Consider the following 12,767-nt stretch of genomic DNA (forward strand, 5'->3'; position numbering starts at 1 on the left):
ACAAACTTGTCCGCAGTTAAAATCATGATGGCGAGGAAGGCGGTTAAAATCGTGATGGCAATTGCCGAGATTTGGTATTGCATTGAAACAAACTATAAAGGATGGGAAACAATATTAGTTCACTTTGAAGTATAGCCGATCGGTTCAAGTTGGGTGTCACAATTTTTTTTAATTAGTCAATTAATTCTATACACTGTCTCTATCATGTCCAGTGACTCCACTGTACATTAGCGTACAACAAAAGCAAAATACAAAGTGAAAAGTGTGTTAAAGCCTACGCGAAAAATAAAGTGATGACTGGCATTACCGCGGCACACACCACGCAAAGTCGCTATCTGCCTTGTATAATATTTTCCTCGACTATTTCCACAAATTGCAATCAAAGAGGCTCAAGCTCAACATCATCACTTTTTAAAACACTTGGGGGGGGGGGGGGGAGGGGGCATTGCTACTTTGGTGGCGTGGGCCGCGACAATATATTCATATTATTTCTCTTGTAAACTTGCCTAGCTCTGCACGACTAGTTTTTGATGGGAGCTGCTGCGCTTAGCACATCCACTCTTAAAATTGCGGCTCGAGAGATTTTGAGCTTTCACTTGTTTTTGGGCCAGGCAATTTGTAGTGAAAGCAAGATAATAGGCCCTCATAGGTTGTGGTGGGCAGCTGGTGTACGCCGTGGCTGGTGTATGTGTCGCACATCTTGATTATCCGGTCTTGTATCGAGTGAACGAGTGAGGCCTTCCTGATCCAATGAGTTCGTTAAAGTAAGACAACAAAAAACCACAATGCTTCCACATCGTTCACAGCAACAGATGACGAGCCCCCAACAAACTGCACTGCAGCACGTGAACTGCCGTAGGTACTTAGTTACCCGGGCATGGCGGGAGAGGGCGACAACGGCAGAAGTGACATCACAAGAACACTATGTATAAAGAGAAAATAAAGACTTTTTTTCCCATTTTTAAACTTCGTGCACTGTTCTGTCACAATTTATTGCTCAGAATAGTTGTATTTTGAAAAGGGCACTCATTCATAAGCCCAATGAATCAAGAATGGGTGCATTTAGGGGGCCCATTCTACGTTTTACTTCTGCCCTTCAAGAACTTGCTTACAGGGCCAAAGTCCTGTTTCAGAAAGAACACGCTAGTGCGTGGCCAGCAGTCCGTCAAGCATTAGTGCTGGTGAGATTTGGAAATGCAGCGGTATCCAAGCAGGTATCCAAAAAGGTATCCAAGCCCACAGTGGTGAACCGTGGACTTAGGCGGGCGTGCCCACTGTCACCCTTCTTATTCATGATGTACCTACAAGGATTAGAGGCCAAATTAGAGGCAAGTGGACTTGGCTTCAACCTCTATTTAGTAAAACAAGGAAAACTCATTCATCAGGCACTACCAGCATTAATCTTCGCAGATGATATAGTGCTACACTGTAAACCAAATTACACCCATATAGGTGTTTTAAAGTGTCTATAACTCACACCCCAACACCCCACGAAATGGGTGTATCAAGCAGGGCTACACCTATATCATGGGGCGGATTTCGGAATTTACACCCTATGGCACAAACATTTTTTCGGGTGCAAAGACAAATGTACGCCCAAGTGGCCTTAAGGGAGTGAGGGTGTAAAAGCGAATGTACCCAAGTAATCTTAAGGGCGTAAGGGTGTAATATTGCTGTGACACCCTAACACCCTTAAAAACAAAAGTAGTGTAGGGGTGTAATTGCTCAAACAGCAAAAAGGGTGTGGGGGTGTTCATGCTGAATAATGCGCCAACACCCGTGCAAAAAATACCATAATTCGAAAGTTACCCCTTTCCAGTAAGCCCCTGTGGAAGCACGTGAAAGCTTACCCTTTAGCTAGACCTTTCATGTGCAGATGTCCTATTGTAGTGGCTCCTGCCACAGTGTGGTAATCCTGGCCTTAGCACAGCTTTTATGGTGCATATATGAAGCACGGCATATAACACGTAATCCTAGCTTAATGCAAAGGCATCACTCAAAATGAGCTGCCACACATAACACAACGTTCACAAAGTGATGCCATTGTGCAAAACGAAATCAAGCTTTATTTTATTAGGCACAGAGAACATACAGAATTCAGAGACAAATTGTACATTAATCAAAAGCCTTTTTCAATTGTGCAAAGCAGAATGCCATTTGCTACAAAAGAAGACCGGAAATCAGACGTCAATGGTACGGCATGGAGCTCTAACGACTAATGCATGCATATCAAAGTACAACAAAAGAGCCTTTATTTGCACTTGAAAATGAAGAACTAATTTTAACACGCTTCAATGCAGCACAAAAGCACAGTGCAGTGAAGCATACAAACAGCAGGAAGAGTAGTGTAATGCAGCATGCCTTATTTCTCTAATATACTGAAATAATATATCAATGCACACTACAATTGCCACATTGGTACGCCACAGTTTGCATGTGTTGTGGCATGCCTTATGCATATTATGCAAAGCTAGTGGTATTCTAATGAATGTAATGACAAAACAGTCTTAAAATGGCATTTTAATTTCACAATAACCCTTGTGTGTTCAGACATTCAGAATACTGGGGAAATAATACTACAGGAGTGAAAACAATAGGCAAAATTAGAATAGCTTAACAGTGTCACTAGATACTAACCACGCAGAATAATTGATTTGAAGATGTAAAATATCAAGCGCATCACATAATATGTCCCCCTGAAACAATGCAACATCAAAGAACACAAAATGGGCACACAAAAGCAGGGTGAAAGAGTAACCACTTACAGCTAGCAGAGGTGGAGCAGCCAAGCTATCATCTGGAGCAATATTTTGGAGCATTATATCTTGCTTTTCTAGGGAGAAAATCTAAATTTGGAGCAGGTTTCAGGAAAACAAACACAGCATTTTTGAGCTTGAAATTTCAAATTTACAGCATTGATTGATATGTGCAGTTTAACATCCCCAAACCACCATATGGTTATGAGAAACGTCGTAGTGGCGGGCTCCGGAAATTTTAAACACCTGGGGTTCTTTAACGTGCACCCAAATCTGACCACACGGGTCTACAGCGTTTCTGCCTCCATCGGAAGTGCAGACACCACAGCCATGATTCGATCCCACGACCTGGGGGTCAGCAGCCGAGTACCATAGCCCCTAGACCACCGCGGTGGGGCTCCAAATTTACAGTAGTACAACAAATTATACTGAATCACACACACAAAAAAGTATATGTAGAAATTATTTGACATACGCTAATTCATTCAAAATACATGAGAGTGCAGCTATTTCAACAAAAGCACTCTTGAACTGTCCCACAGTGCAAACAATGCTATCCTCCCTATATACGAATGCTCCTCGACTCAAATCTCATCCTTCACTTGTACTAGCTGAGCACAGCGCCACCGCTTGTCTAAAAATGACGCTGCATTTCTTGAGAATCGCAGCAGATTATTTCTGATATTGAGTGACTTGCTCTGCCTAGAGACTGCGCTGGAATCAATTTTCTCAAGTCAAGGTGAAGCATTTAGTGAAGGGACGTTCTAAAATACGGGCGTAAAACTCGCAGTAGCATTTGGTGAGCTTGTCTAACTGTTTGACAGGCGACCCAGAAATTCCACATATTCGTAAAGGAGGAGGGAGCTCATGGGGGTGGCGAAAAGAAAAAAAGTGGCATACGATTTTCTTTATCGTCGCTTAAGGCTGCGAAAACCTCATAAATCACTCTTAAAGACGGCCAGCACTTATACTAGTACTCGTTATTGAATGGCATCTGCATGGCAGATTAATATAAGGACAAAAATATTTTGTGTCCTGTAAATCAAAAAGCACTTTTCCGCAGAGCGAAAGCGTATTCTGGCAAAAGCGACTTAAAAAACGTTATGGACGTCATAGAAAGGAGGGGGTAGAACTTCCTTTTAAATCGTTCTACTCTTTTCTTTTGCCGTGAGGTTAGAATATAGTCAATTAAAAGTTATAATTACGGTTGGTACATCTGTATTAGATTGGATGATGATGACCCCGCCTCGATGGTTTAGTCGCCAAAGTACTCAGCTGCATTTTTCATGCAGGCGAAAATGCTGTAGGCCCATTTCCTTAGATTTGGGTGCACAAGAACCCCAGGCGGCCGAAATTTCTGGAGCCCTCCCCTAAAGCGTCTCATAATCAAATGGTGGCTTTAGGACATTAAACTGCACACATCAATCAATTGGATGGTGATGCGCAAACTTAAGTTGAATAATGGATTTTATGTTTCTTGATAAAATTAACAATACTGAGAAATAATTGAGGCTGGTTGGGCATTTCATAATGGTTTTGTGCAAAATTAGGAAATTGTATCCAATTGACACAATTGGCACGGCTGCTGTTCTCTTGAACATGCAAATATGAATACGAAAATATCATGTAATATTTTGCTACTAACATTAAACATGTGCTGTGAATAGACATTATTGCCTGAATTGAATAGTCAATTTCACGTCAAAACCACGACCGCACAAAGAAACCACATCAACAGGACGGGTGCTCACTAGCAGCTGTTTGTACCTTATATTCATAATATATTATATATTCATACGTACAACCTTAAAAAGGTGGCGAGCCGGCATGAAGTACTGATCATGTTCGTGCCCCTAACAAACTAGCAAAATTGCGCCGGTGCATCGCTGAAAATCATGCTGAGCAGCTGAAAGGCTGTAAAGAGAAGCATGCGTGGCCATTCATGAAGTCTGCTACTGAAGTGGTCTACAAAATACCCTTATCGTGCAGAAAGAGACATGTTAGCCAGACGACGAGGCGCTGCGTCAATGATCTAGCGAGGGAGCACGCCATCACGGCAAAGAATAACGACGGTGCCCATTCAAGAGCACATGTCACTTCATGTGGATTCACACCAAGAGCCATTTTGATGGGCTTTCACAAAAGAAAAGGGGTATCGATTGCGTTAGCAAAACTTCACTCATCATGTATGAGCTGGAAGCACGGTATCTAGCGATCATGTGTCCTATAGCGTGATTAGGTAAGGGACGGCCCGAGTAGGTTGCACAAGCGTTGACAAAAAGTGGGTTTATATCAGCCTATTTCCTCAAGAAGTCAACAATTGCAAATGAGTGCCCATTTCGTTTATGTGTTTTCTTCGTTTGTGTGGTCGTCGTTTTGGCGCAAAATTGACTAATATTTAATGCAAACATGCACCAACTATCCCAAAAGCTAGTTCTACTACATATTAATGCTACTGCTACACATGTAAACAACAATAGCACGTGCAGTTAGTTCCCTTAGAACTGTGAAAAAAGCGGCTCTATACAGTGCCTCAGAGGAGGCACTTTCAGTATACTTTTTGGTAAATAAAGGGCTTAATAAGCATAGGACCTTTTTCTGTGTTCATGACACACTGTTAGGGTGATTTCATGCTAAACGCCCAGCCGTTTTGGCGATCATCTCAAATGCATTCGGAAAATATTGTGCTGATTAACTGTATTGAAAGCAGTGAAACGGTAGGATATTTCGGAGAGAAAAAATGTTTGGTCGCAAGGTTGCCGTCGGAACTTTCCGGGATGTCGTTTGGGTGTGTGTGATAAAATTTATTTTAAAAGTACGTTCCATACCAAACTTGGTCTACATGTTGAGTAAAGGTTCTTGTGTAAGGTGTTAGAAACTCAGTAATATTATTGCAACTATACTGGCACATATGCTTCTAAGAATTTGTCCAAAATGTGCTATGTTTGCAATTTCTTTATTGCAATACTGCAGTTTGTATGAATATCTGTGTAGTGAATACCTACTCCACGCAAGGTATATTTTGAGAAAAAAATATTTGAGACTTATCAAGCTGGTAAACTGTATGAGAAAAAATCATAAATTCTACAAAATCGTAATTTTTGATCATATTCAGATGCGATTTATGCCATGTGGTGGCTTAACTAAAAATTACCTTTATACATAAATTGAAAGCAAATGAACACTTCTTTTCATATACTATCATTGAATTTTTTGTTTTAAGAAAGAAAATATTTTTTAGTATTCCCATTGGTGCCTATCTTGCCATTTCGTCATACAACAGCTGCCACCTTGAAATTTCTTATTTTCATCAATGGGAAAGTTCAAAACTTTTCTTCCTTAAAACAAAAAAATGTAATGATAACCATTGGCACACGAAAATACCTTTTTGTTCCCTTTCGATGTAGGTTTGAAGGTCATATTTATTTGGACCACTACACAGTGCAAATCGGGTCTCAATATAAACGAAAATGACGATTCTGCGAAACTCTTAATTTTTTCTCGTAATGTTTAGCAGCTTAAGAAGTCTCATAATATTATTTCCTCAAAATATACCTTTTGTGTAGTTAGTATTCAGTAGTCAGACATTCATAACACATGTTGGCTAAGTTCTTGTAGGCATAGTAGACGAAGAAAGTGCTTAACAGTGCAAATGACAAGAAAGAAAAGATGAGACGAGAACAGAGCCCTGAACAAACAACCAAAGTTTATTGCACACCAACTGCAATATACAGAAAACAGAATCTGCGCATAACCACGCATTATAAGCAGAATTGCACATACATGCACCATACGGCCTACCTTATCGACAACCGGTCATATAAGTGGACCCCAGATAACTAACTTCACAGCAGTTAAAAAAATTGAGGGTGCGCTAAGACAGGAAGTGCCAAGTTCTTGAATATAGAAAGCTTCACTAATCTCGTGCTCACGCCGATTTTTATATCCCCCGTAATCAAACACTTGTCGAGAATTGGCTGTCAACAAGACTTATTACAATGGTCTACCAAGTGGCTGGGAAGGAAACCTTTTAGAGAGTTAGCGTGCTCCCTCAACCGATCATTCATGCATCGCCCTGATTGGCCGATGTCCACAAGTAAAAAATATCTTGTAGAGAATAGCTAAAACACATTCAACATGGTGCATAGCGTATTTCTTAGTGCATGCTTCTTTCTCAGGTCCTTCGCTGTTGACCCTGCGACATAGGCCAGCGAGCTTGTCGCGTGCGCACAACGCAACTCTTACACCTATTTTTCCAGCGACCTTCTTTAGCCTATGGGAAACTTCGTGTACGTAGGGAATAACCGCCTTGCTAGAATAAGGCTTGTTGAGTTAGCTCTTGCTTTGTGTCTCATCAGGCAATCTTAGTGACGTTAGGAGAGTCTCGGCAATAGAAGTTAGCAGGGGATTAGAAAAGCCTGCTTGTTGAAGGCAGTGAACTTAGAACGAGAAACTGCACTCTATCTGGCGGTGACAAGAGTCAGTTAGAATTGCCTTTAGGCAGGAAAAAGAGATGCTTCGCTTGACTAGCTTAGAATTAGTGGACGTGAAAAGAAGGCTTTTCCTTGAGAAAGGTTCGTATCGCCAATATACATGGTCAACCAAAAAAGCATTTCCAAGTCAAGGCATCGTAACTTGTCGTCATGAATCGAACTCCGACTTTAATTCCAGTTGCACCATTTCACGCCAAAAAATGTCAAATATCTCACCGGTGCAGATGTGTGCAATGTCTCAAGTTTAGCACCGGTTCTTTGTGACTTTTTACTCGCGCGGTATGAAAGAAGTCTCATGGCTAACTTTGATCACACGAGTACAGTTAAAGTGTTCGACTACGTTGACGACTTTTTAGTGCTTTACCGCATCGATCAATCTGATCCTCGGCGATCCACCGATGAGATATTTGACGTCTTCGGGTGTGAAATGAAGAAACTAGAAATAACATCGGAGTTTATTTCTGACGACAAGCTACGATGTCTAGAATTAGAAATGCTTTTTTTTTGTTCATCATGTATGTTGGCGGTACGAGTGATGCTCAAGAAAGAACCTCCTTTTTACGTCCGCGCATTAGAGCTGGTCAAGTGAAGCATCGCTTTTTCCTGCCTAAAGGCAATTTTAACTGGCTCTTGTCACCGCGAGATAGAGTGCAGTTTCTTGCTCCAAGTTCACTGCCTTCAACAAGGAGGCTTTTCTAATCCCGAGCTAACTTCCATTGCCGAGACTCTCCTAACGTCACTAAGAGTGGTTGATAAGAGACAAAGCAACAGCTAGCTCAACAAGCCTCATTCTAGCAAGGCTGTTATTCCCTACATACACGAAGTTTCCCAAAGGCTAAAGAAGGTCACTGGCAAAATAGGTGTAAGAGTTGTGTTCTGCGCACGCGATAACCTCGCTGGGCTGTGTCACAGGGTCAACAGCGAAGGACCTAAGAAAGAAGAATGCACTAAGAAACACGCTACGTGCCATCTTGAATGTGTTTTAGCGATTCTCTACAAGATATTTTTTTACTTTTGGGCATGGTTACATTGGCCAAACAGGGCGATGAATGAATGATCGGTTGAGGGGGTACGCTAACTCTCTAAAAGGTTTCCTTCCCAGCCACTTGGCAGACCATTGTAATAAGTCTTGTTGTCAGCCAATTCTCGACAAGTGTTTGATCACGGGGGATATAAAAATCGGCGCGAGCACGAGATTAGTGAAGCTTTCTATATTCAAACACTTGGTGCTTCCTGTGTTAGCGTACCCTCGATTTTTCTTAACTGCTGTGAAGTTAGTTATCTTGGGTCCATTTACATGACCGGTTGTTGCTAAGATAGGCTGTATGGTGCATGTATGTGCGATTCTGCTTATGGTGCGTGGTTATGCGCAGATTCTGTTTTCTATATATTGCAGTTGGTTTGCAATAAACTTTGACTGTTTGTTCAGGGCTCTGTTCTCGTTTCTTCTTCCCCTTCTTGTCCTTTGCGCTTTTAAGCACTTTCTTTGTCTACCATACAGCACCAACCAGTCGTATCAAGCACATTGTTAGTCTTGAAGGCGTATGTGCCAGTGAAATTGCACTAATATTACTGCGCTTCAAACACTTTACACATGAACTTGTGCTTAACATGTAGACAAATTTTGGTATCGAAGAAATGAGCAGTACTTTTAAACTACTTTCCCACAAACCACACTGAAACGACATTCCAGTAAGTTCAGAAGGCAACTACGTGACCGAAAATTTTTTTCTTTTGAAATTATTTTGCTATTTCACTGTTTTCAATGCAGTAAATCATCACAATTTTTTTTTAATACATTTGAGATGGTCGCTAATATAGCTGGGATGTTTGGCGTGGATTGACCCATTAGTGCATCAACCTTTTAAGCTGGCGACATCTAGGCCATCTCTAGTTTTTCATACAACTGTAACATTATGCATTGTACACAGTTTTCTACACGCACTGCTGTTGATCTGATGGCAAACTGATACTTAAATTGAAAATATAAATAGGTATATAGGACACATAGCTTGAGATGAAGCCTTTCCCATAAGAGGAATGTTCCTAAAATGTACAAGATATTTGGTGCACCCTATGAGTAGCGTCCACCACTGCTGCGACCCTTTGAGTGAGGTCGTGAGTCCGGAACAGCTGCTTTCAGGTTGTGATGAAGAGTGCACTGCATTGTCAGCACCCAGTCCATCGTAGAAGACGTAGTGTGCTTTCCTTTCAACACTCTGCACGTAAGAGATGCACAAAATTCAACTAAGCATTTAAAAAATACTGGGAACAATCAGAACCTCATTATGATGTGTCTTATAATAAAAAGCTCCAGCTTCTCCACTTTCAGCTTTACCACTATTCACTTTTACGTTTACAAGCATCTGTGCATATTAGTGTACGAATGCAAGTGCCATGCTTGAGTATGGTTTTTTCACCACCGTGGTGGTGGTGAAAAAGTGCTTCTCTCTTGAATCATGCACCTACCAAGAAGCTTGAAATATACAGGGCAGCTCAAATTTCAGCGTTTATACCAAGTTTTCTTGCTAAGCTAGAATACCCTAACCAATAGGCCACTACAATGGTTGATACAAAAAATTATATAAACCCATTCAGACAGAAAAGTAGCAATATTTATCATTTACTTTGAAGGATCGTTGTGTAGACATGTACACATCACAGATGTACAATCTACTGTGTGAAAATAGTGTAAAACATCGAGCAAGCCCCAATATGGAAGGATCAACAGCACTTACAATATGACAACTGCTGCTGGAAAAACAGCACTGTGTATTTTCGGAAGCTCACCTCTAAATTTCTTCTCCAGTTACATAAATTTGGTGTACTCGACAATTTTATGTTTTTCACAGGTTGCTTATTGGTCAACAAAATGATTACTTTAGGCCACGAGTAAAACTGACTACTCTCAAGAATAAATAAGACGTGCTAACCCTATTCTTCGAGTGCATGCATAAGCAGCTCATTCGCAGTTGAATTTTTTTAATTCATAAAAACAGCCATGCAACAGATAATATATCACAAGTAAGTTAAATATATGCTCAATAAGCTCTGGACTGTTGGACCATAAATATGTGTAATTTAAGAAATGCACGACATATTGGAGAAGTAGCTAACAGGAATATATGCATGGAGGGCTTATTAGTTGGATCAGTGTCCTTACATTCGGAAGGATGAAACCTGCACAGACAAAATGCATGAAACAGACAAGAGCTGTTAGGTCTGCCTGCTTTCATTTACAGCCACCTGTGTCGCCATCCTCATTTTGTTTTTCGCGAGCGTGTTCTTTAGTGGCTAACTATGCCTACACCATTATCATCTGTGCTGTATCAGTCTAACTGAAAGTTTTGTGTGCGTGTTTGTTGGTACACTTTGGCTAAGCTTTCATGTGTAACCACATCGCAAAACCCTACACCAAGATATACAGAAATATTCTATTCTACAATATTCTATGTGCCGCAGTACAATGGTGCAAAAAATGCAAAAAGATGTGTGCAATTGAGTGTGGCTGTTCAATGCCTTATTAAAGCAGATCAATATTACTATATCCTGATTATTTACGATATACTAGATTAAATATAAACAAACCAAGCAAGGCATAAAAAGCGCGAATCACTGATTAAACAAGGTACATATAAATTCTTTGGTTAGCTGCACGATTTTTAACAAAACACGTCACGCCGCTGCAAAGCGCAGGCATCAAAGAGGTACTGATACAAAGTTTAAGTATTTTTCAATTGTTGCTTTAAATAGCGTATTTACTCGCATTAAAAACGCACCCCTATCTTCAGTCATTGAAATCTGGATTTTTTTTCCTCCCGCGTAATAAACGCGCCCCATTTGTCCACTGCAGTCCCGCTAACTGACAACTGGCGCCTCTTTTACCGTTGATCTGCTTCGTTTTTATTATTATTATTATGCCAATTCTTTCGCCCACCTCGGCTCGCTCAGCCCCCCCCCCCCCCCCCATTGTTTTCTCACCCGCTGCCGAATGCCGTAAGGTTTATCTGCGCGGTAAAGTAAAAAGTTGGGCGAGTTGGTGCTGGTTCATGATGATAAAGGGAAGTAGCGCGTCGTCCCGTGTACTTCTTCTCTGTTGTGTGTCGTTTTTTTCGCGCCCCTTATCATCATGTATCTGCGCGGGGCACATCCCCCCGTTTTCTTTAACCATGCCCCTAAGCGAGGTTCACGAACACTGTGACTGTTGAGACATCACAGCTGATAAGCACACAGCGAGCGAAGGTCACGAAGCTACCGACACCATGAGACGGTCGCTTCCTGCAATTACGAGTATCGCGGGCAAATCGGGAGTTGGCAGGCAGGCACGCACTTCTGCACTTCGTTGTTCGCATACACGAAAGCTTACCTTTTCAGCAATAGCCCGAAATCCAAAAGCGTTCTCCATGTAGCTCCCAGCGTACAGTCCGTTGATTGCTCGATCGTAAACACTCTGCTTGCGGCGGGCACAAGCTTCAACGAAGGCCGTTGACAGAGGACACACACTCCGCCGCACCGAAGTTGTTCTGTACTAGCCGACACGCCACAGATTGCAGTGACACGTACTGTATCCACTGTAAGCACAAGTTAAACTGTGCAAGCCGTATAAGTACGCGTCCCTGACAAAGCAAGTGAATAGTAAAATAATAAACCACCGTCAGCCTGCAGCAAACACGCACACGACATGTTACCACCCAATTCAAAGTCTGCCTGTTGACGATGGCGATGCGCAGTTGCCCCGAAACCTCAAAACCGAAACCGAAACCGAAACACATAGTACCGTTTTATGATATAATTTCCAAGCTATGTCAAGCCTCCAAGATATAGTGTAATATTTCATGCTTGACAACATATTTATTTGATAGCAGAGCTTCAAAGTCTTTTTTTTTGCCACTGACGTGTGCAGGTGGCAAATACGTAGCCTTCGTAATGTACATTTTTTTTCCCGGGTGAGGCGTTATTGCGGCGTTGTTTCGACATTTCGGAGTGAAAATTTGTTACTTGCGGAACATAGATATAAATAAAAAGTTAGGTAAGGGTGGCAAGGAGGTTGTTCCATATTTGACACATCTCCCACCCTTTTTTATGTTCGTTTGAGGAGATATTTTTTAATTCAAAATGGGGAAAATCTAGAACCGAAGCAAGCTCAACTAACGGTGCCTTGACATATGCATACTATCAACGTTCTTCTAGAACAGTAATATTTATAAATAATGTTTTAATATTACTGTTTTAGAGGAAACGTGAACGTATGTATGAGCCAATTGAGTGTCATTTGAGGTACTTTCGGGTCAGGATTTGGCCCATTTCGCAAAAAAAAAAAAAACAGAAAGCTTGCGATTCGGATCCGCACGTGTGCAACTACAGGCAAAAATTTACATACAAATTGCGTTAGGCCCCCTTTTTTCCTCTTTCTGTTCCCTTGCACGCATAAATCCTAGCAACACCCCTGCTGTGCTATTAGCTTCTTTTAAATAACACTCTGCCAATCAGCAAGAACCGGGGGCTTTGCTTTTTTTAC

General features: G+C 41.4%; 1 long non-coding RNA gene across 1 annotated transcript; it reads right to left on the minus strand.

The window, feature by feature from the left end:
- Positions 1-2,038: 2,038 nt before the first annotated feature.
- On the minus strand, positions 2,039-11,979 carry LOC142776665 (uncharacterized). Its single transcript, XR_012887711.1, has 2 exons — positions 11,616-11,979; positions 2,039-9,468 (listed from the first exon to the last, which is right to left on the minus strand). It is a non-coding gene; the product is annotated as an uncharacterized LOC142776665 (long non-coding RNA).
- Positions 11,980-12,767: the final 788 nt, after the last annotated feature.

This window comes from Rhipicephalus microplus, chromosome X, assembly GCF_043290135.1.
Source record: "Rhipicephalus microplus isolate Deutch F79 chromosome X, USDA_Rmic, whole genome shotgun sequence".
NCBI classification, from domain to species: Eukaryota; Metazoa; Arthropoda; class Arachnida; order Ixodida; family Ixodidae; genus Rhipicephalus; species Rhipicephalus microplus.